This window comes from Xiphophorus couchianus, chromosome 22 (assembly GCF_001444195.1).
Source record: "Xiphophorus couchianus chromosome 22, X_couchianus-1.0, whole genome shotgun sequence".
Lineage (NCBI taxonomy): Eukaryota > Metazoa > Chordata > Actinopteri > Cyprinodontiformes > Poeciliidae > Xiphophorus > Xiphophorus couchianus.
In genome coordinates this window covers 23,292,211-23,314,375 of record NC_040249.1, presented here as the reverse complement: position 1 = coordinate 23,314,375, position 22,165 = coordinate 23,292,211, and the positions used below count along the sequence as shown (strand labels likewise).

The window sequence follows — 22,165 nt, the reverse complement described above, 5'->3', positions numbered from 1 at the left end:
TTCAAAATAACCAGATTCTCTTTTTTTAATTTTTGTGCTTTTACTCAAAGTCGCCGTCACTGTGAAAATCTTATGCCGGCTGGAAACTTCTTTAAAAGTAACCAAAAAACTTCTAATCGCTTAGAAGTTCAGAAAGAAGAAAAAGGAGGATTTTTTTTTAGAAAAAGGACGGGACAGAATAGGTGGCGTTGGGGGGAGACGGGGAATGCGGAGACCACAAACAGATCCCCCGCTGTCGCTGAAAAATCAAATCTGTCAGCAATTAGACGGAGGCCAAGCAGCACTTGTCAGCGGACAATGGCCCGAAAGGAGAGGGGGTTAGCAATTATTAGAGCTGATAGAGTACCTTTATTTATCTAAACAGCAGGTTAGTTGCCCAATCTCCCCCTTTGTCACTTGTTGCTTGCATGAAAGGGGCACCACTTAATCCAAATAGCGTTCCTTGTGGCAACCAATGGGTATTATAGCCGGGCGAGGGCTGGAGAGCGCTGCTTTTCAGCCGGGGGAAGAATAATCCAGGGGTTGATCTCATGGTCTTGCAATGCTTCCTTTTCGCTCAAAGAGCTGATTTGGGATCTCTTATGTTTGAAGCTATTTATTAGGAGTTTAGGAAGGAGCTGGAGGAGGATGGGAGGATGGGGGGCCACTCTTCTAAAACATGTCGTCGTTATCAAAGACTTGTGCTCCTTCAAGGGGCAAAAGCCGGCGGGTCTGGGAGAGGGGATTATTTTCATCTGAAGCGAACTGCAGATACAATCCACAGCGTCAACGCTGCAGCTCCCACTGCAACACAACAGGACCGGTTATCTTTTGTTGGGTCTTTTTTGTAAAATTCACTGCAAAAACACAAAATCTTAAGTACTTTTGTCTAGTTTCTACTGCAAATATCTTAGTTTTATTGTGTTTTAAGTGAACTAACTTACAAATATATTTTTAGCAAGACATAGGAGCTTAAGTCAAAACTTTCTTAATATTAATGAAAGCATTCTAGTTCCATTGGTGAATTATTTTACTTAAAATATGGGGAAATTGTCTGGTTATAAGTAATATAATCTGCCAGTGGAGCTAGTTGTTTTTATCTATATTAAGGAACTAATTACTCAGAACAAGCTCATATCTTGCTAAAGATATAGCAAGACATGTCTTGCTATATCTTGTACTTCTTAGATTGTTTTGTTGTATTTTAAGCGTAATAAAAGTATTTGCACAAGAAACTAGACAAAAAACACAAAATCTTATCAAGTATTTTAGTTTAGTTTCTAAGGCAAATATCTTAGTTTACTTAAAATATGACAAAACAAACTTATAAGTAACTTTTCAGCAATATATAGGGGGCTGTTTAATGTCAATAATCCCTTCATATTGATAAAAAATAGTTTCACTGGCAGATTATTTAACTTATAGAAAAAAAGTCCTGTTATAAGTTATAACTAACGTGCTTTCATCAATATTAAGGGATTACCGACTTAAAACCAGCTCATTTATCTTGCTGAAAAGTAACTTGTAAGTAAATTTTGTCTTATTTCAAGTGTACTATATGTTTGCCTTAGAAACTAGACTAAAATACTTGATAATATTTTGTGTTTTTGCAGTGTAAACTTCTCATTTGTTGTCAGACTAAGATAAAAGTAAATGATCTAAGGTCGCAAATTATTTCCATCAACTCGACTTTCTGTCCGTAAGGGCAAACCTGGGAAAAACACACCTAATGTTTCCTCCTCACGTCTGTTTAAAGGTAACATTTGTTCATGCAGTTAATTGCTTCGGTATCTCTCAGGTGCAGAACGCAGAAGCGGCGTGAACCGTTAGACAAAGTCAGCATCCGCTCGCAGAAGACACAGGGTTAGCAGGGAATATGAATTATTAGATAAGTTGCTAAGTTCACGGTTCCCTAAAAAGGAATCGCGCTGAAGAACTAAACTGTATAATTTGCTGATGATGTGAATCCATTTCATTAATGAAGTGTGTGTACATTTGTAACGTTTCTGCACAGAGCTGCGCAGCCGAAACGTTCACTGAAACGCGCTGTATCTTATAATGTGCTTGATAACTCTTGTGCTGACAAAGACTCATTTTCTCAAACCGCATTGAAAATTAATATCAGCTTCAAAACGCAAATGTTCTGTTGTTCAATTAAAATTTAAATTGGAAATTTTATTACCGCAGTCTCAACAAACTTTTAAAATACGAATTGGCACAGTTACGCGCAGGATAATTTTGATTAAGGATGTTATAGAGTCTGGATAAAAGTTTAAATGATTCTAATTTTGAAAAAAAATTAATATAAATATTTTATCCACTTGCCTGTGTTGAGCATCTAAAACTGCCTGAGGAGCTGAGAGTCATTTCAAGTGTGTTTGGGTAAAGTTAGCGTGAAGCTACTGATTGCAGCCCTCCTGTCTTCTTCTTAGCTACGCTGGTACAGATGTGTAAAATAAAATTAAAATAAACGCAGTAGCATAAACCTACTGTGAAATATTTAGAAAAAACTAAAAGTTATTTTAATGGCAGGGAAAATAATTGCGTGTTAAGATTTTAATGGTTTAAACAAAATATTTACTGACATTTATTTGGATTCGTAACCTTTCCTTTAAGATAACCGTAATTGAAAATTTTTTTAAGTGTATTGTTTACTTTACACTTAGGGTAGAAGGAGTAGTGACCCCTTGTATTTTTCTCCATACTTATCAGGTCAAACCACATAGTGCAATACGATATCACTGGTCAATCTATCCGCCAAATTCTTATATTTTTTTTGTGTTGTATTTATATTTACTTATATTCTTATATTCTATATTCTTATTACTTGTTTCTTGCATAATTTAAGGTTTTTCTTGCATAATTTAAGGTTTTGGTTACTCACATTTAGTGTGTACCTTAGTATTTAATTTGTAATTTTGTTTTCTTTTGCATTTTTGCTTACTGTGTGTTATCTTTGTTTTTTGCCTGGGAGCTGCTGGTAACTTCAATTTCCTGAGGGAGTCTTCCCAAAGGATCAATAAAGTACAAGTCTAAGTCTAAGTCTTTTATTTTGCCATCTAGGATTTTTTTCCCACAGGTAAAAATATGGCTAATTTTTCAACGCCATTCTTCAGAATGGGAAAAACAAGAGAACATGTCAACAAAGTAAGGCAGATTTGTGTTGATCTACTTTAACCTGAAAATAGCAACACAAAAATCACAACAGGCTATTTTAGTGATTGAGTATCTATTGATTATTCTCACAACTAATTGAGTAATTTAATATAATATTCTGTATTTGCTACTTAAGCTAGAAAAATGAATATTTAAAAGAGAAAATTCAAATGAAAAACAGAAAACGAAATGCAAAACAATTCTTACTTTCAGTCTCAAATCTGAAGTGTGAAAACGTTTCTAAAGCACAAAAACTAATGAGACATTAAACATTTCACATTACGTTTTAAAATATTACAAAGCAAACTTGAATTAAAGCATTAATAAACACTGCCTTATATATGACACTTCACGTTTAGTCACAAGTTAAAAATAGATAAGTATGGTTACATTTTTTAAACTCTTTTATATCGGCATGTAGATGTAATTTTAGCCTAAATATTCTGTATTAACAATCACAAAAGCATTTAATAAGAAAAACGTCACCTGTTAGCAGCCATTAGCGAGCCGGAAGCACGTAGTGGGTGTTTCCTGTTGAGGTGTCGAGGACGTGTCAACGCGATTTCAGTTTTATAGTCCACACATTGAGCTATGTTATTTCTCTTTTTAGTTTAAAATTATTCCAAGATGTTGACGCTTTTTTGCCTTTTTCCTGGCGGCGTTTCTTTCTGTCCATCCACGCCTCGCTCCTTAGCTGCTAACAACGCTTAGCATGCGTCAACGGCTCGTTGGCGGAAATGAGAGCACTGCGCAACACGAATAGTCGTCCGGGTCCAACACAGCGCGGTACCTTGAACCAGATAATTTGACTGCGTGAATTTTGGAAAAGAAAAATTGAGGTCCTTGAATCATTCAGTCCTAAATTTGTCCACATTCACAGTTTGAGCGATTATTAGAACTTTAAAATAACTCAAACTGAATCAAAAGAACAAGAATCCAGGTTTATCGGTTAAATTTAAAAAAGTAAGAAACGCTCACTGTTAGAAAACTTCAGTAGAGTTAGCATCTTAAGGTAGCCAAGTCTTAATAGCAACTATAAGATACTGTGTACACTGCAAAAACAAAAACCCTTACCAAGTATTTTGGTCCAGTTTCTAGTGCAAATATCTTAGTACACTTGAAATAAGACAAAAGTAACTTCAGCACAAAATAGGAGTTTGTTTTAAGTAAATAATTTCTTAATATTAATAAAAAAATTACTTATTCCATTGGCAGATTATTTCACTTATAACAAGACATTTTTCCAACATTATAAGAACTTTTTCATAAATATTACATAATTGACTAAAAACAAGCTCTTATATCTTGATGAAAAGCTGCTTATGAGATAGTTTTGTCTTACTTCAAATGTAACATATTTATAATAGCTAGATAAACTAGATACTAGATAAAAATGCTTAATAAAATTTCCTGATTTTGCAGTGTTCCTATAAAACCTGTCCTACCATCACAAATGTTGTGATGGTGGTAAACATTTTTCTGTGGTGTTTGCTAAATGCTACCTGGACTTCACTTGGAACCATTTGCTTTTGTTAGTTCAATTGTGTTAAAACTTTTTATCACATGAGCCGCAATTAACAAGTTGAAAGTAGTTAATTGCGTTAATGGGCCACAAAAATGTGATTTGTTTTTTAAAATTCATTATAATATTTTTATGCTTCAAGCCAATCATCATTTTTATATCCATTAGCAATAAGAGCTATATTTTTCAGGCTTTTTTAAATCTTCACCAGAGGTGCCAATAAGCATGGAGAGAATCGATTCATGGTTCGTGCAGCGGATGCTCTCTGCGGTGAGACGGTCCGATTGTCAGTGAAGTATGTGGAGAGCAGTAAAGTGCTCCTTTAAATATTCCCATTTATATGGAGTCCAGATGTGAAAAATATGAAATGCCGTAAATCACCGCAGGCTGATTAACTCTCTGTGTTTAGTCGTTGAAAAATGCATAAGTGCATCACTCATGGCTTGAAGCAGATTTCTAAAGATTACAGACATGCATATTTTCTAAATAGTGGCAGGTTTTAATGTGGTTTTCTGAGCGCTCAAAGAAAGGCTCCGACTGTCGATTCTTTAAGTCGACACGTCGGTATTTGCCTATTTCTCACACATACAAACATGTGCTGCTAAGATACATAACTGACAGAGCATATGAAGAACCCATTTATAGCGGGCTAACGTCCAGTGATATCAGCAAATACAAGCTTAGAGCTCCTCAAACTGGAAAAACAACCAAACAGTTCATGTGGATTTTGGCTGTGATGGAAAGATATAAACAGTTTTTTATGATAATTTGTAGTAAAGATGTTTGTGATTATTGTTCAGGACAACCAGTGGTCACAAGAACCTCGTGAAGTCATTACTTCTCGTGTTTATTTTAATACGTTTACAGTTCAGACAAATTTGCCTGACAGGAAAGCATTTCCCCACAATGTCTTCTTTTTACTCCGGCGTTCCTCGTAAGCAGCTGTGTGCCGTTTCCGATGAGGCTACACACACACACACACACACACAACCACACACACACACACAACCACACACACACACACACACACACACACACACACACACACACACACAACCACACACACACACACACACGCACACACACATATCCTATCAAACCAGAACAAGTGAGACTTTGATGCGAGTCTCTGCACGCCTCAATGTGTTACTTATGACACATTTCAGAAGCTGTTTTGCGTCGCTGAGAGTTTAATTCGTTTGGTTAGTGTACTTAAGGAACTATATTACATCGCTTGTAATTACTGTTTGGGTTTTTGTACCAAAAACATTGCAGATCTTTAACTCATTCAGACAGTTTTATTTAAATTAACTTGACTTGACCAGATGCTCTTATATTTAGCGATGCCTTTTTCTATTTTTAGTGAGGCAGGTTCAGGCTGCTGCCCAGACTTTCAGTAAAATCCAACATAGATCCATAGAATTAGATTTTCTTCTTGTTTTGCTATTTTGTAAGAACCTGAAGAACATTTCCAGTATTAAAGGACTAACGTCTCAGCGAGATCTAGAGAAACTCATCCATGCATTCATCATTGATTACTGCAACAGTATCTTCACAGGTCTGCCTAACAAATCAATCCTCCAGCTGCAGCTGATTCAGAATGCTGCTGCTGGAGTCCTGACTAAAATCAAAAAGATAGATCACATCACTCAGTTCTATAGTCCTACCACTGGCTCCCTGTAGCTCAGAGAATAGACTTTTAAATACTGTTGTTAGTTTATAAATCACTGAATGCCTTGAAAATCTGCTGTTGTTGTATCAACCTTCCAGACCTCTCAGGTCTTCTGGTTCTGGTTCTGGTTCTGGTTCTGCTCTGCATCCCCAGAACCACAACCAAATATGGAGAAGCAGCTTTCAGCTTCTGTGCACCACAAATCTGGAACAAACGTCCTGAAAACTGAAAAACAGTCAAAACACTGAGCCAATTTAAATCAAGCGTAAAGTCACTGTTTAGAGTTGCTTTGAAAAATAAAATATTTAACAATTTATTTGATGCATACATTATGTCATGTAATGTTTATAGCTTGTTTTATAGTTGATAATGTTATGGTGCTTTGTGATGTAAAACACTTCAAAATGCCTCAGTGCTGAAATGTGCTAAACAAATAAACTTGACTTATTCCCCTTTCTGTTCTTGGCGCATTTTTTGAAAACTCCACAAGAAATCCTGTGGTTTGCATTTATCAGTGAGAAATAAAACAAAAAGAATCACCTAGAAAGAATCTTTAAGTTTTCCTTCAGTTGCAGCAGGTTTATTTTCAGTGCATTCAGTAAACAGCGAAGCATCATGAGGCAGGAAGAGGCGAGGAAATGTAAGTTCCTGGTTCCTTGTTGTTTGTCAGGTTTTGATTCAATATTCAAAACATATAAAGGAAAACAACATGAAGAGAAGACGGGTCACTCTCAGAAAACAGCCGCTATATTTAGTCAAATGAATGAATGGGCGAGCAAAGTTTAGTATTGAGTAAAAGTCACAGGATATTTGTGTTCCTACTTTCTATGATGTTAGAATAAAAGAAAAATGACGTGGTTATTAAAATACAGATGTTTTATGTTGTACATAACATTTAACATTTGAAGAAAACTTGAATTTGTCAAAATCTTGTTTTAAAAATAAAAAATTACAGGAGATTTCAGTTCCAACTTACAAAAAATTAAGATAATTTGTTGCATGTAATCAAATTCAATTTGTCAAACTTACTTTATGTTTGTTTAACATGACGACTTAATAAATTTAAATTGATGACTTGTTACAAATTAACTCAGTTTTTTTTAAAGTTGGATCATCTGTTCTCTTTTTTCAGTGTTGAAATGTTCTTGAATTTCGATCGCAAAGTCATTTCAAGGGCCACAAATGGCCCCTGGACCGCACTTTGGACTCCCATGGGTCAGACGAAACCAAGACTGCGATTTACTATTAAACAATCCAGATGGGTTTTAAACTTCAATAGCTAAAAAACATTTATTTCTACACTGCAAAAACACAAAATCTTACCAAGTATTTTTGTCTAGTTTCTGGTGGAAATATCTCAGTTAACTTGAAATAAGACAAAATTAACTTACAAGTAACTTTTCAGCAAGATATAAAATCTTTTTTTAGGTGAATGAGTTCTTAGATGAAAAAGCTCTAGTACTATTGGCAGATTATTTCCCTTATAACGTGGAAAAAATGTCTTATTATAAGTGAAATAATTTGCCAATAGAACTAGTTCTTTTTTATCAACATTAATTAATCATCGATTAAATCTTTTACTTTGCTGAAAAGTTACTTGTAAGTCATTTTTCAAGTGAACTAAAATATAGATACTATATTTATAGATACTATTATTTATAGAAATATAGAACTAGACTAAAAATACTTGGTAGAGTTTGTGTTTTTGCACTATTATACTGCTATTAATACTCAGATTAAAACCTTATATTTTTCTAAACCGCTCAGCAATAAAAGCCATATTATTTTAGGTTTTGAAATCTGCAGCCAGGTGGAGGTGAGGATTTGTAACTTTCTGGTTGCTTCTCCTGGTTGCTCATTATGTTTGTCAGGTTTTCCTGCCTGAGTCAGAGGCACAGTGGAGGTCTGTGCAGGTGGCACGGCTGTCGAGCCCTGCAGGGGTTTTCCCCTCCTTCCTCCTTCTCCTCCTCCTCCCTCTCCACAGGTGCTTATTAGCACATATGAGCTGCCACATGTTCCCAGCCTGGCCAGCGCCCGGGGGGTAAAATCAGTCTTCGCCCGTAATCTCCACAGCCTGACCGGGTCCTCACTCTCACTAACAGGAGCACATGGCGGAGCGTTTATGAAGTATTTACTCTGACGTTCCCCTCCTCCCTCCCTCTGCTGCAAACTTCTGGATAACCTCTAAAAGCATCTCCTCCTTTATTTCCATACTCGGAGTTTGAGGTCAGGCTGGAAAGGGATTTGATGCAGATAATGCATACGTGTGGGAGATATCTGCTTTCAAAGAGCCATTCGGACTCACGGTTCGCAGCGTTCTCCCTGCAGATATCAAACAACTCCACCATCGCTCGAAATGTGTTGCACCTGGTCAGCTTGACAGAAACTCATTGTCATCTTAACGGCCCCCCCACTATGTGGGACCCTTGGATAGTTTGCGTGTGTGTGTGTGTGTGTGTGTGTGTGTGTGTGTGTGTGTGTGTGCGTGTGTGGAGGGGAGCGATGGAAGCTATCGCTTTTGAAGTGGGCATATGGCCGTCGCATTTGCATTTAATGCCCTTCAGATTACTTGTTTTAACTCGTGCTAAACACCTCACTCGGTTGGGGCTAATTTGATGAGGTCATGGTACGACCCCGTGACCCGCTCTCTCCATGTTCTCTAAGTGAAACCAGCTGAGTCACTGAGTGGGAGAAAGGCAGAGGGGGAGTGGGAAACGGACTGAGATCTACAGAGTTGGGGATCCAAGCAAGTGTTTTCTCAAGTCAAACATCTAGTCGCAATTAAAGATGTTTTCCCACCTGATGGTTCGGCAGATTTGGTTTGATTTGGGACTAAAACTGCAACATTTGTTACATTAGTTGGAAAACCTGTTCCCCTCCTCGCCTGTGGTGGTGCTGCACCAAGAACTACTGACGGAAAACACATGAAAATCACAGAAGAAGACACTGAGCGCACCTTCCTTCTTCATAAAATGTAAACAAGAATGGAGCAGTGTCACATTTTAGCGGTTGTAGAATTTCTTTTTTCTTTTTGGTTAAAGATTACGACCCATTTTTTCCCACTAGCACTAGCTTAGCTTGTTTGTTTTGGATGTATTTACCCAGAATGCTTTACACTAAAATCTTGCATTCACATATGCATTCAAACTATGCCAGAGTTCATTTTAACTGGCCAAAACTACATTTGTTACATTAATTGAAAGAACTGTTCCCCTCCTCGCCTGTGGAGGCGCTGCACCAAGAACAGAAGGAGGCAACATGGAAACTTCTGAAGAAGACACTAAGTGCAACTTCCTTCTTTGCAAAATGTAAACAAAAATGAAGGAGGGTCAGATTTTTAGCGATTGTAGGATTTCTCTTTTGTCTTTGGTAAAAATACCACAAGTCATTTCTCTTGCTAACGCTAGCTTAGCGCATTTGTTTTGGTTATTTTTGTCCACTTTCTGTTTTTGGAGCGATCTCCGGTCCGTTTGGTGTTCACATACGGATTCAAACCCCAGCAGAATTCACTTCAACCGAGCCGAGACCGAGGATTGTATGCGGACCAGAGTTCACTTTTTTTTCCCGCATAAGAGTTCAATTAAGCATTCATTCCCCCCAAACAAACCAGACTTATTTGTAGGCAAATAAACCAGAATTTGATTAAACTGGACTAAAGAGCTGGTGGGAAAAAAATTATTTAAAACTCAAACGCACCGGATCTGATCGTTTTATGTCAGAGATGTTGCCTGTTCACCACTGAGCAACACAGAAACTGGATGCTACTGTTGCAGCATCCTGACCTCTCAGGTCGATACACTTAAAATTTCACTTATAACAAGACATTTTATCTGACAGTTGAACTAGAACTTTTCATGCATATTAAGAAACTTTTGACCTAAAACAAGCTTCTATTTCTTGCTGAAAATGTACTTTTAATTCAGTTTTGTCTTATTTCAGGTGTATTACGATATTTGTAGAAACTAGACCAAAACACTTGGTAAAATTTTATGTTTTTGCATATTTTCATTTAAAAGAAAACAGCAATACTGATAACCGTGTAATATTTGCACAAGATAACCACAATACAACATTCTTATACATATAAAATCCCTTTTAACCAATAATATTAGCATATGAAAACCAGCCTCGTTTGGCGTGTTTAGCTGCTGCACATCCACTTTTCAAAGGCCGTCTGCAGGATGAGGAAAAGCCTCTTCTGGAATGTGAGTGGGGCTTGATCCGCAGCGGCAAACCGTCTCTTTTCTCCTCAAGTGCTGTCCGGACTCCAGAGAATAGCCCGTTTGGTGTGGGGGGCGACATTTTGCTAACCTCCAAGGCCACCGCCGCGAAGGCGCCTCAAGAGAGCCTCTTTCGTGTCAAAGGGGGAAAGCCATTCAGCTCCAGAACGGCCTCTGGCTTTTGATCAGTTCACAAGTTACAGTTTTACACAGACCCACGTTTTTGTTTTTTTTTTCTCATGCAAATGGGAATTCTTCAAACAGCGTGCGGAAATATATCTCTCTCAGATGTACCTTAATAGGTAGTGCTTTTAACATGGGAACGTTCACAGCCAAGGACTTTCCTGAAAGCGTCCTCGGCGCAGTGAAAGGCGGCCTCATCGCCCAGGTGTAGGCGCTTCCCTCTAAGAGATCTTCTCCGGCTCCGGCTTTGTGCGCTCGCAGGAGACTACATTGACTCCCAATTAAGGGATTAGGGGACAGATTATCGGAACTATTTTCAAAACACATAACATTTACAGGCTTTCCCACAGCACTCTGGATCGCCCGTCTCATTTTGGCACACTTAAACTTTGTTGTTGTAGCTGGAGCAGCTGTTTCTGCGAGGAAGACTGCTACTCCACGGCTACGTTCACACAGCAGGAACATACGACACAAATCAGCTTTTTTTTCTGCCTGTATGCAACAAATATCCAACTTTTTCCCTGCAGACTGAACGTCGCAAATCTGATCTTTTCACCCTAAAAAAATCCAACTTGTGCTACTAAACTAATCTGGATAAAAAAAAAAATAGTTTAGTAAACATGAACATCATGCTCATGATGTTTTTGATCATCATGGTGTTTTTAATCTGGTTTTAAAGCTGCAAACTTTTATTAACAATATCCATCCATCCATCCATTTTCTGTTCACCCTTTGTCCCTAATGGGGTCGGGAGGGTTGCTGGTGCCTATCTCCAGCTACGTTCCAGGCGGGAGGCGGGGTACACCCTGGACAGGTCGCCAGTCTGTCGCAGGGCAACACAGAGACATACAGGACAAACAACCATGCACACACACACTCACACCTAGGGAGAATTTAGAGAAACCAATTGACCTGACAGTCATGTTTTTGGACTATGGGAGGAAGCCGGAGTACCCGGAGAGAACCCACGCATGCACAGGGAGAACATGCAAACTCCATGCAGAAAGACCCCGGCCGGGAATCGAACCCAGGACCTTCTTGCTGCAAGGCAACAGTGCTACCAACTGCGCCACTGTGCAGCCCTATTAACAATATGTTTTTTTATATATTTGTTAAAAGTGTCCTTCTGCCATCTGCAGCACTGCAAAAACACAAAATATAACCAAGTATTTTTGTCTAGTTTCTAGCACAAATATCTTGGTTAACTAACTCAGAAGAAACTTATTAGCAAAAGATAGAAGCTTGTTTTAAGTAAATAATTTCTTAATATTGATGAAGAAGTTCTGGTTCCACTGGCAGATTACTTAACTGATAACATTGGGAAAATAGATTGTTTTAGGTAAATTTATATGGCAATAGAACTAGAACTTTTTCATTAATTTTAAGGATTTATTTACTTAAAACAAGAACCTATATCTGGCTGAAAAGTTACTTTTAGATTTGTCTTATTTCAAGTGTAATAAGATAGATGAACTCGAAACTAGACCAAAATTTCTTGGTAGGATTTTGTCTTTTTGCAAAAACAAAAACCAATCAGAGCCAGAAGGGTCTTACTGCTGTCAATCATGCTCATGTGTGAGCTGCTCAGCCCCTCATAACAGCTTGTTCCCCACAACAGAGGCTGTTGTGAATGCTAATGCTAGTTAGCATAGCCACCAATGGCTGTGGATAACAAACAGTTTTCCTGTAATGATAACTTGTTTCTCTGCCATCAGTACATTTATCTACAATAACTGAAGAATTTCCCTTTGGGATCAATAAGGTCATTTTGAATTTGAATTTAGCAGCGTACATGAGGGTGATTGACAGTGCTAAGACCGGCCTCCTGGCTCTGATTGGTTGTTTCTGACAGAGAGCAGTGCATTTCTTTAAACGGCAATGGTAGCTCAGGCAGGAAATGGATGTTTCTTCACAGATTTTCAGTTTTAATATTAACAGAAATATTTTATAAAAGTTACTAATGATAGTTTCTGCGTTTCCATTACAAATATGCACAAAACTTTGTTGATATTCTGCTAATGTAGAAAAACACAATGTGGGAATGAAATAAGAAACATGATTAAAATCACATGAAGAAGTTTGTTCATGCGATAAAAACGTGTCACTCCGTCATCCGGGTCGCACTTCAGCCAAACAATAAAATCACCAACAGTTTTCATTCCATCCTGAGACATCTGTGGTTTAAATAGTTTTTAATAAAACGCTGTTTCCTCTTGTTTCAGCTGCATCTGTAGTTGCAGATCTGGAGTTGGGATGTGTAAATACGGTAGGTGAGGGTCTTTCCCCAAAACGCCGTGAAGGTGTCGGAGGTTTTACTCTCCATGTTTGGCGTGTTTCTCTTGGCCTTGTTGAATCGCCCCATTATGCTGCTATTAAAGTTCATTCTGCTGGAATATATGGAGGAAGAAAGGAGAGAGAGGAACCAAACTCTCGTCAAGGTCATGTTCCAGTGGAAAGAGCCAACAATGCCACAGCTAATCCCTCCTCCTCTTCCTCCTCCTCCTCTTCCTCCTCCTCTGACCCTGTCCCGCGGCTCGTAGGACTCCGCGGCGGCAGAACCCGGCCCGCCGCTCCTGGATTATCTCCCAATTACCACCAATTGTGCCGGACGGCATTAATGTAATGTTCTATACTTTTTAATACCGTTTTAATTTTTTTTTCTAGATTAACCAGTGGCTCTCTTTCGCCTTTTTCCCTCATTTAAAATAAAAGAGGCCGGGGTTTAATTTGGCATTAAGGGGCGTAGAATATGCCAGCAGAGCGTCTGTTGGAGGCAGAAAAGGGAGAAAATCATTTTAGGGGAGATACTGTGAAGGACTTGTTTGAACCTCACTGTCCTGTTACATTAGCAGGGAAGTCAGCTTTGTGTTGGAATAACATGTTGCCTCACCATTGTGCCCCCTACGGTGTGAGGGTTTGCTGGGTTTGGATTAAGAGACTCCATTACATTACCCTAATAACTGGATAAAGCCGCCTCATCCAGTGCAACTGATCCCCAAGTATTAGCGCTCACGGCTCGTTACTGCAGCTGATCTGCACTGCAAAAACACAAAACATAACCAACTACTTCTGATCTGGTGCACGTGAAATAAAGCAAAACTAAATTTTCAGAAACATATAGGAGCTTGTTTAAGTCAATAATTCTGGAATGTTGATAAAGTACATGAGTTTTTCCAATTATAACAACATTTTCCCCTCTTTTTTAATCAATATTACAACCTAACTGACTGAAAACAAGCTATTACTAACTAAAATGTTACTTGTAAGTTAGTTTTGTCTTATTTTAAATGTACTAAAATAGCATTTATGTCAAAGGACGAGAGAGAACTGTTGCAGAATTTCATCTTTACGTCTCGCACTGCAAAAACACAAAATTTAACCAAGTATTTTTGGTCTAGTTTGTAGAAAAAATATTTTAGTACCCTTAAAATATGACAAAACTAGCTCATAAATAACTTTTCAGAAAGATACAGGAGTTTGATTTAAGTCAATAATTCCTTAATATTAATGAAAACATTCTAGTTCCACTGGCCGATTATTTCACCTGTAACAAAACATTTTTCCCACTTTATAAATGAAATAATCTGCCAGTGGAACTAGAAATTTTTCATTAATACTAAAGAATTATTGACTTGAAACAAGCTTCTCCAACTTGCTGAAAAGTTACTTGTGAGTTAGTTTTTTCTTATGTCAAGTTAACTTAGACATTTGCATTAGAAACTAGTAAAAATACTTGGTAAGATTTTGTGTTTTTGCAGCGTAAATACAAATTGCAGCGACACTTTTTGCATATTTTCATCTTTAGAAAACTGATATTTGGACAAGATAATTACAACATCCTTAAAATCCCTTTTAACAAATGATATTTTAAAAATATATCTTCCTTAAAAGTTATGTTTAAGTTACTTTTGTCTTATTTCAAGTCTACTAAGATATTTGCAACATAAATTAAACTTAAAAACTTGGTAAGATTTTGAGTTTTTGCAGTGTGAGAAAGGAAGTCGCCTAATTTTAAGACTAAAATGAGTTCAGATGAAATAAAATTAATAAAATTGTATTGAAGCAACCCTTTTTAAATTTTCATCTTAAAAAGTTAAAATACAGTTAATATATATATAAAAAAATTCAACCTCAATGTTTAAAAAATTGATTTCTTCTCATTTGATGTTTTATTTTTGTCATAATTCATGCATTTTTATTATGACAAAATCTTAATTGAGTGTTAAAATGTGGATTATGTGTAAACTTTACATATTTTCTTTAACTTTGGAGCCACTTTAGAAAAAAAACAACCAATCAGACATTGTATAGATTTTGTGTTTTTGCAGTGCAGCTGATTTCTCATTAAATCGTGCCGATAGGAACTGGAAGGCGGCGGCGGCGGCGGTTTCACACGCCTCGGTGTGTGAAACATGTTATTTGTTCAGGAATTTCGGCTGAATTTCACTGACTTAGCAATAAAAGTCGCCCAACCTTCCTTCAATTTAACGAGCTGAATTATAATCTTTAGTCTGCTATGTGGGGATTTCCACGGCGATGCATTTTATTTTACATTACACATAATCGTCTCTATAAAAGTAGCTCCTCATTATAAAGCATCACAGCTTAATTATACATCTGTTGCAGGTGTTGGGGCACGTCAGCAGTTAAAAAAAAAAACGCTTTTAAGTTGTTGTTTTTTTTGTTCAGGCGAGTTGAGCTGCTACCACACACTGCGAGGGAAAAATAAAGGAACGAAGGTGAAAAGTGTGCAAGCAAATCGACTGCAGGTAGAGATGAGGAAATTTTATTAAAAATTACAGATCAAAGTGAGTTTATGAAGAATGACCTTCATTACATTATTTTCAGAGAGAGAAAGAGAGCGGAGCCATGAGAATGTTTCAGAACAGATTACATGTGAAGCTTTGATGTTAACTGTCCGGCCCAATTAGGCCCGGGGAAACGCTGACGCTTTCATGTCGACCCACTCAAAGTTTAAACCTGAATTTATTCACAGCTCCCAACATTTCTGGTTATTAAAACACTAATCAGCACGTTTTCCTGCGCGGAACGGAGAGAAAGAAGGTTTTGGTCGGGATCAGGAGCTGAAAACGAGCGACTCACGCCGGGTCCGGGGTTCTGCGGAGCCGCTCAGCCGGGGTCAGAGGTCAGCGCTCATTAGCAGTCCGGCTTCCCTTCGTAGTGCTAATGTGAGGTCAGGAATCCACGGCCGCAGCTGGCACGCATTCGGCGCATCCGAAAACAATCCGCCCGCTGTTCCCGACCCGACCGGGCGGGCCGGGCCGACCTTGCCCTTGGGCCACGGCGTCGAACACCGACCCCAGCTGCTGTCAGGACCGGCCAGCCGGTCGGCCCGCCCGCCTCTTCCTGCAGGTGTGCCGAGCTCCTCCGAGGCCCGAATGCCTTTTGGGTCCCTGATCCTGAACACTTAAGCCTTTCCTGACAGGTTCAGCGCCGGGTCCCGGCGGATCAGCCAATCCAAACACGGCGAGCAGCGAGGGGTCGACCGCCCGCTGCCCTCTGCTTCCCTCCGAAACAAAACGCTCCCACAGATCAGCAGCTCTGAGCAGAGACGCACCGATCCGATAACCTGCATCGGTACCGATATCTAAAAGAAATCCAGACCAGGTAACGATTCAGCGCATCGGGCTTTATTATTAACTTCATATTATACTTAGAATGAAACGTTTGAAAGACGGCTTGATGATGTTTATCATTTTTACATGTTTGACCAACCTTACAATCTACAACGGTGCAAAAAAAGGAAAAAAATAAATTTCCATGAATTTTCTAAAAACAAAAAATCAAAATAAGGAAATTTTTTAATTTGAAAAGTAAAAAGTTTTCTAGGAAAACTCCTACTTTGAGATTAATTTCAGAAATTATTTGGAAAAAAGTGTACATTTCTGAGTTTGAAAAGTATAAAAAAAATGGCTAGAAAATACTCAGAAATGTTGAGATTAATCTAGATTTTTCTAAAAAAGTTTTGTGATTAATCTCAAAATTTCTCACTGTTTTGGCAGAAATGCATTCCTTTGGTTTCTTTTACATTTACATTTTTTATTGACAATTGTATTTGTTTGTCTTTTCTGATTGATCTGTTTGGTTGCCTTCGGTTTTTAGGGCCCTTCATAAATAAATAAATTGATAAGTGAAATTTAACACGTCAGGACTGCAAAATTTAAAAAATTTTTATGTTTTCTGTGTACATTGTGCAAAAAAAGTAAAGGTATGCATCAAACTCCACATCTACTGTGACTTTTACCCAAAAGCAAACTTTGTTGCATCCAAATCTGCTTCCCATTACTTAAAAAAACAACTGGTTAAATATAGAAAGAGTTTCTAAAAAAAATGTACCTAAATTCTGTTTTTATCTCTCAGAATTTACCAAATCTTTTTCCTGTCTTTTCCAATCGACACTCTAAAACTAGATGCTTTAATGAGGAAAACCTGCAAAGCCTTTTTCCAAATAAAGACACAAATGAATTTTTTTGATAAGAAGTTTGTACACCCTGCTCTGCCTGGAGTAAAGGACTCGGCGGCGGCGGCGTTCCTCCCAGGTCAGCATCTTGTTTTCCATTCCTCTCCTGCTGTTTCAGTAAACACAGCGGCTCTGGCCTCCACCTGTTTCGAGGAGCTTGAGAAATGGACTTTTCCTGAAAAGTCTCCGACCTTTGACCTCTTCAGAGCGGGAAGGAGGGTCTGCCAGCAGGCAAATGCCCTCCTGTGTGGCCGACTGCCATTTAACCCCATAATTGTTACAAGGCAGCTCCCGGCCCGTCCAAAAAACTCGGTTTTCCGGAAATCGCTCTTAAACAATCAAATAAACGCACATGCGGAGAATTCGCCGCGCCCCGAGGCATCGTGGGTAGTGGAGCTTCAGAGGCGGTTATTACAAATTCAAACCTCTGAATTCGCAAAGAGCTGTACCTATTAGTTTAGAGGAGGAAAATGCTTTCACACGTTTAAACAGTTTTCTATGTAAAGTTTTTCCTTCCCCCAAACTTTCCCCATTTAATTTCTAAATATATTTTTTAAATATTTATATATGCTCCAAAAATGTTGGGCAATTTTCCTTCTAATATTAAAAAATTTTAAACTTATTTGTACTGGTTTTAATGATACATTTTGATGGACTTTTTGATTTAGTTAAAATCGGCAAAGATTAAAGATGCTTTGGAGCATAAATGGGAATATTATTTTAATCTTATTTATGATTTATTGTAATTAAACTGATTAAACCAGGAATGTTGGTTGCCACTCACTGGCAACAATATCATTAATACATGTAAAGTTTTGAAATACAAAGCTAAAGAAACCCAAAAAATAATCAGTTTTGCAAACATAAAACATTTGATATATACACTTAAAACCAACCAAATATGAGTTTTTTTTTAATTAATAGAAATTGGTAAACTCAAAATCTGCAATTGTTACAAAATGATTTGCACCTGCAACAAAACACAGATAAGCTTGATGCGGTACATCTGTATCTCTAAAATATAACTCTAAAATTGATAAAATAGTGGATAAAATAGTAATAACTGTAATAATTAATGAATAAATGAGTGAAATATAAAAACATATTCAGTTCAAACTTAAATAAAAACTCAGCATCGGTTAATGTTTTCCATAAAGTAATCCATATGTACTTTAGGGTCAAAACTCTCTCTAGATGGGAGCCTTCTAATAAATCACCTGCCAGGTTAGAAGTCGCTGAAAACTGATTTAGCTAATTAGCCTAGTCAAAGCACTTTGAAAAAGGTCAATCAAACTGAAAGAAATCTGTTACTTCTTCTAAAAATGAATAAATAAATACATCATCTGCATAAAGTCGAACAATCTGAAGATTATTTGTATAGAAAAAGAACAGGGGCGAGGATCGGACCCTGAGGAACGCCTGTCTTCACCTCTAAAGCAGCAGTTACTTGCTTGGTTCTCTCATAGTTTGAAAAATAAAGTCGATATTTCAAACTTTGCAGGTGACAAAGTATCATTTCTACTGAGAAATATCCAGAAAACTGCAAAACGGCAGAAAGAGTGCAAGTTCCACTGGCAAATTATTTTACTTATGACAAGTGTTACCTAGCAACGCCAGCCAAGTCCGTTGCCTAGCAACCAAGTTCTAGTTCCACTGGCAGTTTATTTCACTTATAACAAGAAAACATTTCCATCTTATAAATCAAATAATCTGCCAGTGGAACTAATAATTTCTCATCAATATTAAGGAATTATTTACTTAAAACAATCTCCTATATCTTGATGAAAAGTTACTCATTTCAAGCATAATAAGATATTTACACTAAATTTACAAAAATATTTGGTAAGTTTTGTGTTTTGCAGTGTAGTTAGACTAAACTTTTCCAGGTTTTAGATCAGGTAGATTTCCCAAATCCTACAATAATTAATACAGAGTTTATAAATACATTTTCTTAGTATTTGGTAGACTTAGATATAAAACTGGGTCACTGGCGCTGCTTCCATTAGCTTGTGTGTTTTAAGATTTAATTATTCAAGTTTTCATTGAGTTCTTTATGATTTTCTATGTATGCTAGCAGGAAATATGAGCTACATTGCAAAAAAGTAATTTTGGTCTAGTTTCTAGTGGAAACATCCTAGTAGACTTTAAATAAGACAAAACTAACTTAGAAAGAACTTTTCAGCGAGATATAAAACCTTGTTTCAAGTCAATAATTCCCTAATATTGATGGCAGATTATTTCACTATTTTTCCATGATATAAATGAAATAATCTGCCAGTGGAAGTAAAACCTTTTCACCAGTATTAAGGAATTATTGACTGAAAACAAGCTCCAATATCTCCCTGAGAGGTTACTTGTGTTATTTCAAGTGTGCTAAGATATTTGCACAAAAAACTAGACCAAAAATACTTGGTAAGATTTTGTTTTTGCAGTGCATGATCTGTAATTAGACCTGAAAATAAGGTTTTATTGAAATAAAAGGGGTTGGATTCTGTGTTACAGGGTGATTTGGGGTGAATTTGTGTTGTATAAATAATCAGAATCTGAGTTAATAAAGCAAATGAGTGAAATTAAAGTGCAATGTTCCGCGTTGGCTCGCTCAGATTGTTCCCATGTTGTTTTTCCTGGGCTCCCTGTCGGCTCCAGGCTGTGTTGTAGATACAGTATCCACTTTACCTTTATCACGCGCCGCTCTGGCCCATCAGCTTTCTGCGTGGTTGGCTGCACTTGGTTATTTTTTCCATCCCTGCACATTTGCTTTTCGCTCGGCGCTCACCTCCACACTCGGGCTTACAGAGTGTTTCTCCTTTTCCTCTGATAGCGGCGCGCTTGGTGATTGCTTCCCAGGATCAGAGCGGGGCGCGAGCGGCTCAGCATACCACACATGCTGCGGGATCAAAGGTCACTCTTGGAAGCTTGGGATTATGGGGAGAGAGGGGAGGTAAAATTATATTCTTTATCAGTTTTTCTTTGCTTTGTTTTTGATCCCACGGCACCTCTCACCACGGCAACCTTCGCGCTCAGGTGTTAGCTTTCACTGAGTGTTGAGGTTTGTTGACGTTTTAGGAACAACAGATTGGCTGCGGCCTTGAGCGGCGGCGCTCTAAAGAAACTCCAAGGTCAGTGGATGTGGGAACAGCCGCCGTCTCCCGGGTCCGACGGAAAAAGCCACCGAATTAAAGCCGGCTCATGAGTGATGCGTTCGCTGAGGTCACGGCTATTTATTACAGTCACATGAGCAGCGGCTGCAGAATACTGTTGACACCTGATGTGTGTCATCAGCAGGTGTGAATGAGTTTTCTCTAAGTGGAAACAGCGTTATAAAGCTGACTGAAACCCTGTGTTTACCTGCTGCATTACTCTGTCTGTGTGTTTTAGCATTTCTCACCCTTTACACTGCAAAACCACAAACTCTTACCAAGTACTTTTGGTCTAGTTTCTTTTGTAAATATCTTAGAACACTTAAAATGAGACAAAATTAACTTACAATTAAGTTTTCAGCAAGAAACAGAAGCTTGATTTAAGTCCATAGCTCCTTAACAAAAGGAAAGAAAAAAATTCTTACAAGTGAAATAATTTGCCAGTGAAACTAGTGCATTTTATTAATATTCAAGAATTATTCACTTAAATCACGCTCATATATCTTACTGAAAAGGTACTTTTATGTTAGTGTTGTGTACTAAGATTTTCATAAAAAACTTGGTAAGATGTGTTTTTATAGTGCACACTGCAAAAACACAACATCTAACATCTTACTAGGTAAAATATAGGAGCTTGTTTAATTAACTAATTAATTTTGATGAAAACGTTCTTGTTCCATTGGCTGATTATTTATTTTAAAAAACATTTTCCCTTCTTTTCATCAAGATTAAGCTCTTGTATCTAGTTAAAACGTTACTTGTAAGTTAGCTTTACCTTATTTCAAGTGAACTAAGATTCATTTATATGTCATAGGATAAGAATGAAGTTGAAGAATCTCATCTCTCACTGCAAAAACACTTAGTTTAGTGCAAATGTCTCAGTACACTTGAAATAAAACAAAAATAACCTAATGGTAACTTTTCAGTAAGAAACAGGAGCTTGTTTTAAGTCAATAATTTCTTAATATTGATTAAATTAGTTCTTATTTCACTTATAACTAGCACTTTTTCTTCAATATTAAGGAATTATTTCCTTAAAGTCGCTCTTATTTAATTTTGTTTATTTTGAACAATTAAAATACAGATCAAAGGTATTAAAATTTATAGTAATAATAATTCAGGAATAGTCAAAATCCTAATTGGCTTACATAAAGCGTGTAACTAAATAGCATAGAAAAATATTTAATCTAAGAATACAATCCATCAGTTTGTCATAAAGTCATGAAATACAATATAAAAAATCAAACATAAAAACATCTACAAAGTATTACACACAACATATGTAACAATCTCTTATGTTGCTAAAAAGTTACTTCTCACTTAGTTTTGTCTTATTGACAGTTGATAAGATATTCGCACTAGAAACTAGACTAAAAATACTTGGTAAGATTTTCTGTTTTTGCAGTGCAAAGCCCAGTTTTTTCAATAAGTATTACATTGTGAGGACCGACTGCTCCTTATGGGGCCCCAAAGATAAGAAGAGGAAGAAGTCCTTGTGAATGTAAAAAAACACTCACTGGGTGTGTGTGTGTGTGTGTGGGTGTGTGTGTGGGTGTGTGTGTGGGTGTGTGTGTGTGTGTGTGGGTGTGTGTGTGAGAGAGAAGATGGTCCTCACTCTTAAACTACAGAGAGTTTCGACTCGCAGTGTGAAATCGGAGCAGAAAGGAGTTTATTGTATTAATGTGAAAAATGTTCACATTTAAAAACACATAAAGCGAAAGCACTGAGTGTGTCGTTCACTCAGTGTTTTAATTTCAAGGCTGTTGTTATAAACATCCACTCTGCTCTCAACATCAAACACACATACACACA

At 37.4% G+C, this 22,165-nt stretch overlaps 1 long non-coding RNA gene across 1 annotated transcript; it reads right to left on the bottom strand.

Moving 5' to 3' along the window:
* Positions 1-328: 328 nt before the first annotated feature.
* Positions 329-3,876, bottom strand: LOC114137835 (uncharacterized). Its single transcript, XR_003594116.1, has 2 exons — positions 3,622-3,876; positions 329-783 (listed from the first exon to the last, which is right to left on the bottom strand). It is a non-coding gene; the product is annotated as an uncharacterized LOC114137835 (long non-coding RNA).
* Between the last annotated feature and the right edge of the window lie 18,289 nt (positions 3,877-22,165).